Consider the following 6,082-nt stretch of genomic DNA (forward strand, 5'->3'; position numbering starts at 1 on the left):
GACTCGTTCCACTATGTATGGTCCCTCCCATGTTGGTGCTAGCTTGGAGTCATCTTGAGTCTTTTTCAGAACTAGATCACCAGGTTAAAAAGATCAATGATTGACTCGCTTGTTGTAGGACCTCTTTAATGTCTGACGGTAAGATGCTACTTTGATGGCTGCCAAGTTGTAGCGTTCTTCCAGTAAGTCAACCTCTTGAGCTAGGACGGAGTCATTGTGTCCAGACTCGACAAGTTCTAACCAAGTCGTAGTGACTGTCAGTTCGGTGGGAATAATGGCCTCTGTGCTATAGTATAAGGAAAATGGTGACTCGCCTGTGCTAGAGCAAGCTGTAATGCGGTGAGCCTACAAAATGTTCTCTAACTGATTTGGCCATTGGCTATTGTTCTTTTCAATCTTTTTCTTCAAATTCTCCAAAATTGCTTTGTTGCTAGCTTCAGCCTGGCCGTTGCTTTGAGCGTACTGGGGAGTGGAAAATGCATGAATGATCTTCCACTTGGCTAGAAACTCCTTGACTATTTTTCCCTTGAATTGGGAGCCATTTTCCATCACCAGTGTGTGTGGCAAGCCAAATCTGGTGATGATGTGAGTTCAGATGAAGTTTCTGACGTGTGACTCCTTGACATGTGCTAAAGGAATTACTTCGACCCACTTGGTGAAGTAATCAGTTGCAGCTAAGACGAACCGAAAACCAGAACTCTTTTGTCAGATGAATGGTCCCATAATGTCCAACCCGACATGTGAAATGGCCAAGGGCTGGCAATGTTGATTAACTCACGAGCTGGCTGGATGATATTGTGGCCAAAGGTCTGGCATTTGATGCACTTGAGGACATACTTTTTGGCATCGACCTGCATTCGAGGGCAAAAGTATCCCTGGGAGATCGCTTTGTGGGCCAAATAGCGACCTCCAGCATGGTTCCCACATTCACCCTCATGAATTTCAGCAAAAATCAACTAACCTTGTTCTGGGCTTATGCATCTCAAGTGAGGTCCGCTAGCAGATTTGCGGAATAATTTGTTATTGACCAAGCAGTAACGACGTGCCTAATATGGAATTTGTCTAGCTTTGGCACGCTCTTCTGGGAGTGTACTGTGCTGGATGTACTCTATGATGGGCTGCATCCATATTTGACTCATCTGATCCTCAGAGAGTGGGCACAGGTCGCTGATTTCTAGGACATGTTCAGCTTGGTAGGCAGGTCGGTCAATTACTTTAATGAGTAACTGCCTAGGAGCGCAGCTCGGTGTTTGAGTAGCCAGGTAATCTAAACTATCCGCGTGACGATTTTCGTCACGCAAAAAATGGTGTATTGTGGCTTTCTAAAAAATGGTGTATTGTGGCTTTCTTGAAAGAAGGAAGTAATTGATAAACAACTTGAAGATATTTAGAAAGGTTACCTTCATGGGTAGTGTACTCTTTAGCAATCTAGCGAACGACCAGTTGCGAGTCACTAAAGACTTGAAGTTCTTGTACACCGAGCTGTAGCGCCATTCTAATCCCCATGATTAATGCCTCGTACTCCGTCTCGTTGTTGGAGGTTACGAAATCGATGCAAACTGATTTCTCCATCATAGCTCTATCTGGGGACACTAAGACGACTCCGATTTCACTTCCTCCAGGGTTGCTAGAACCATCCACAAAGAGAGACTAGATGGACTTGTCTTGCTTCTTTGTGGATGGGATATCTGTTTCTGGTTCCCAATTTAGGTCGTCGACGGGAAAATTTGCGACGACCTACCCTTTCTGAGAGGTGCGTGGGACGAACTCGATATGATGTTCCCCGAGTTCTTCTGCCCATACTGCCATGTGAGTTGTTTTATTCTCCTTGAGAAGGATTTTCTTCTGTGGGAGGTCGGTGAGTACCTTGATTGGATATGCTTGAAAGTAAGGCCTGAACTTCCTTGCGGAATATAACAATGCGAGTAATGCTCTTTCAATGTAAGAGTAGTTCTTTTCTGCTGGAGTTAGCGTCTTACTTGTAAAGTAGATCGGTTTCTCTGAGTTGTTGTCTTCTTTGAAGAGAACCGAACTGATAGCAAAGTCTGATACTGCTAGATAAAGCCCCAGCGTTTCCCCATCTGTTGGCTTTGCTAGGACGGGAGGTGTTGTCAGATATTCTTTGAGGGTGGAGAACGCTTGGTGGCACTGGTCGTTCCACGAGAACTGCTCACCTTTTTTAAGAAGTTTTAGGAACGGTCGGCACTTGTCTGACGCCCTTGATATGAATCGGTTGAGTGCTGCAACCGTTCCTGATAGCTTCTGTAGTTGCTTCTTTGTCTGTGGATCGGGCATGTCCAAGAATGCTCGGATTTGGTCTGGGTTAGCCTCGATCCCACGCTGTGATACCTGGTGCCCCAGAAATTTTCCGGAGGACGCTCAAAAAGACACTTTTATGGATTCAGCTTCATTCGAGTTCGTAGTAATCTGGAGAACGCCTGCTCTAGGTGAGTGAGGTGGTCACCTGCTTTCTTGCTCTTGACGACCATGTTGTTGATATAGACTTCCATGGTATCACCTAACATGTCCTGGAACATGTCAGTGACTAGCCGTTGATAAGTCGCTCCAATGTTCTTGAGGCCGAACGGGAGGATGTTGTAGCAATAGATTCCCTGTTCAGTGATGAACGACGTCTTCTCTTGATCTTCTTCAGTGAGTGGTATCTGGTTGTACCCACTGTATGCATTCATAAAAGACAAGAGCTCGTGGCCACTGGTCTGGTCCACAAGTCGGTCGATTCTAGGTAAAGGAAAGCTATCCTTTGGTGTTTCTTGGTTGACATTGGTGAAGTCAATGCAAAGGTGAACTGTGTCATTCTTTTTTGGAACTGCTACTATGTTAGCAATCCAGTCGGGGTAATCGACCTTTCGGATGAAACCGACTTGTTTGAGCTTGTCGACCTCATCATTTATTGCTTTTTGAAACCTCTGTGATAATCTCCTAGGTCGTTGTCAAACTGGTCTAGCATTAGGGTTGACATTTAATCTATGACACACAACACTAGGATCGATACCGGGCACATCGACATACGACCAAGCGAAAACATCTTTATTCATGGATAAAAAGTTTACAAGCTGGGCCTTGAGTGTAAGGTCAAGGTTAACCCCTACATAGACAAATTTAGGATCGTCCTCAGTTCCCAGGTTCACGCGCTCTCTTTTACTGCGATCGAACCTGCGACTTTTGATGGTTGAAGCCCCTCGGGAGATTGGTTTCTGGCGGTGATTAATCGATCCGGAGGATCAAGGTCTTGGCGGTAGGCTGTTTAACCTCGTGGTTATGATGACAACGGGGCTGGTGCGACCTCAACTTACTTAAATCTTCTGAACCCGACAATTCTTGGACGACCTCTATGGTCCTGACTGGCGGAGCCATTGGTGTTGGGGCGACCTCTGGGGTCCTGACTGGTGGAGTAACTACTGCTGAAGTGACCTAGGGGGTCCTAACTAGTGGAGTAACAATTGCGGGAGCGACCTCAGGGGTCTTGACAGACGGATAGACTATTTTGTTCGAGCCCCCAGCGTGTTGCTTTGGTGCTTTGGTCTTGACCTCAGCGACCAGATCTTTGGCCATTGTATAGCTGGTGGGCTCATTCCTAGTACTGATGGGTGGATCGGTGGTCTTGTTCGCTGACATAATCTGGTTACAATGATAAGCCTCGAGCTGATTGCTTCAAAGCTCCATCATACCCCTGGGGCTAGGAAAGCGGAGTACTTGATGCAGTGTTGACGATATAGCTTGCATTTGGTGAATCCAACGCCGTCCTAGGATGGCGTTGTAAGACTATTTGATGTCCAGAACGCTGAAATGCGTATTGAAGCTAACTTTGTCTTCTCTAGATCCCACAGAAATTGGGAGTATGATGTCACCAATTGGGTCGGCTCTGGAGCCATTGAACCCATAAAGAGGAGCGATTGGGTCTATGAAAACCGACTTGGGCAAGTTCATCTCTTGAATAGTATGGTAGAACAAAATGTCATATGAACTACCAGGATCTATCAGAACACGCTTGACTATCCAGTCGCTGATTTTGACATGCACTACTAGTGTATCATTGTGCGGGAGGCAAACCTTATTGAGGTCGGCTTCCATGAAAGTGATATCACCTGAACTACGATTTGAACTGCACGGGGCAGGTGCAGCCTATGAGGAAAAGTGGTAAACTTCTTGAAGGGCACCTACGCGCCTTCTTTTTTCTCTGGAAGATGTACTGGAATCATCTTGAAAAGTGATCATATGAATGGTTCTGTCATTATCTAGATCTGACGAGTGCTGATGACGCTCGTGGTGGGAACGGTCTCTGGGACGTTTTCTGCTACGGGAGCGAGCTTGGACATTGTGGCGATCACGGCGAGGTGGAGATCTACTGCGCACCCTTCGAGCCATAAGTTTATGGCGCAGATCGCCATCAGTGATGTTGGTGTATTGCTTGATATGTCCTGATTCGATGAGGTCCTGGAGGTGATGCTTTAGCCCCCAGCACGCATCTGTCTCGTGACATTTTGCTCGGTGGAAAGCGCAGTAAGGCTTGTCAGGTCAATCTGCTGGTTGCCGCACGTCAGGTCGGTAATACGCAGCTCGCTTGATCTTTTCCAATATGTAACTGGGAGATCGTGTAAGAACAGCGAACTCACGATAGTTGTTCGTTCTGTTCCTGCGGTCTGGGCCGCTTTTTTGCAAGTTGGGCGTTGTCGGAGATCGTGGCCACTTCCTGTTGTTCTGTTAGGCCTTGACGTTTTAGGCCTTCTTGCAACTTAATGTACTTGTCTACTCGAGCGTATAACTCGGACAGCGTCTCTGGATGTTCTTTCATCAGCGACCTAGAGAGGTCTGTGTTGCGCACTCGACAGGCATTAGAGAATGCCAGTGTGGCAAAAGATTCTTTGAGACCGCTCTCCATGCATAGCAGTTCGACCTTGAACCGACCTAGGAATTGGCGGATGGTTTCATCCTAGCCAAATGAGAGCTGGAAGAGCGAGTCAAGATCGACTTTTTTATGTCTATTGTGGACGTACTGACTAGCAAACAGATCGGTGAGTTGCTTGAAGGTCTTTATCGAGTCTGACTCGAGTGAAAAGAACCAATCTAGAGCCCCATCTTTGAGACTGATAGGAAACAAACGACAATGGAGATGATCGAACTCTGGTGCACTATAGAGTGCAAGAATGTAGCGAGCTATGTGCTGACCAGGACACGTGCTGCCATCATACATTGGAAAACGTGGCTGGATGAAATCTGGAGGAGAAGCTTTGTTTAGTACTTTAGTAGCGAACGGGGACGCGCGGTATGTCTTCAGCATCTTTTGAACGATCTGACTGGCGTCTTTCTTGACTGCACTTTGGTCGATCCTTTGTGACAGTTCGTTAATCTGTTGATTAACCTCGTTGATGTCGTCCTCTGTTAATGCACCAGGTGGATTCTGTGTGTCCACTTGCGCGCGAAGCGTGACATTCTCTTGCCTGAACAAGGTGATTTGCTTGTTCATCGTACCTAATTGACCTGCTAGACTCTGGATTTGAGCTTCGAGGCTTGCCATGCTTCATTGGCTTGATGATGTTTTCTTTTTAGTTTAGGATTTGTAAAGTGGTTTCTCAAGAAATAGAGACCACAGACGGCGCCAATGAAAATGAGTGTTTTAGTCTTCCTCTACATACAAGATTAGGAAGAGAAAGGGGGTTAATTATTGGAAAGACCGAGTTCGTTCTTTGAGCGAACTGCCTACGTATCTATCTCTCGATTATGGGGGGAGAGAAGAATCAAGTCTGGCGTAGTTCATATGGGAGGTATTTATAAATGGTGGAGGTGAATCTCAACCCAACACGTGTAAGGACAAACACAAATGTATGGTTCAGATTGAGGAGGAGTATTGGAATGATGTTGGTAGGAATTCCGTAATGATGGGAGTGGTTACAGTGGTTAGTAACTTGCGGTGGTGAATTGTGTAAGTGTAGCTTTGGCAATGATTGTTTGTAGAAGATAGGCCGAGTCATGATATAGAACGATCTGCGTGGTGATGTGCGAGTTGATCTGTTCTAGAGCAATCTCATAGCTCGTTGACATGAGCTATTGATGTAGGTCGTTT

This window comes from Coptis chinensis, chromosome 7 (assembly GCF_015680905.1).
Source record: "Coptis chinensis isolate HL-2020 chromosome 7, ASM1568090v1, whole genome shotgun sequence".
NCBI lineage: Eukaryota > Viridiplantae > Streptophyta > Magnoliopsida > Ranunculales > Ranunculaceae > Coptis > Coptis chinensis.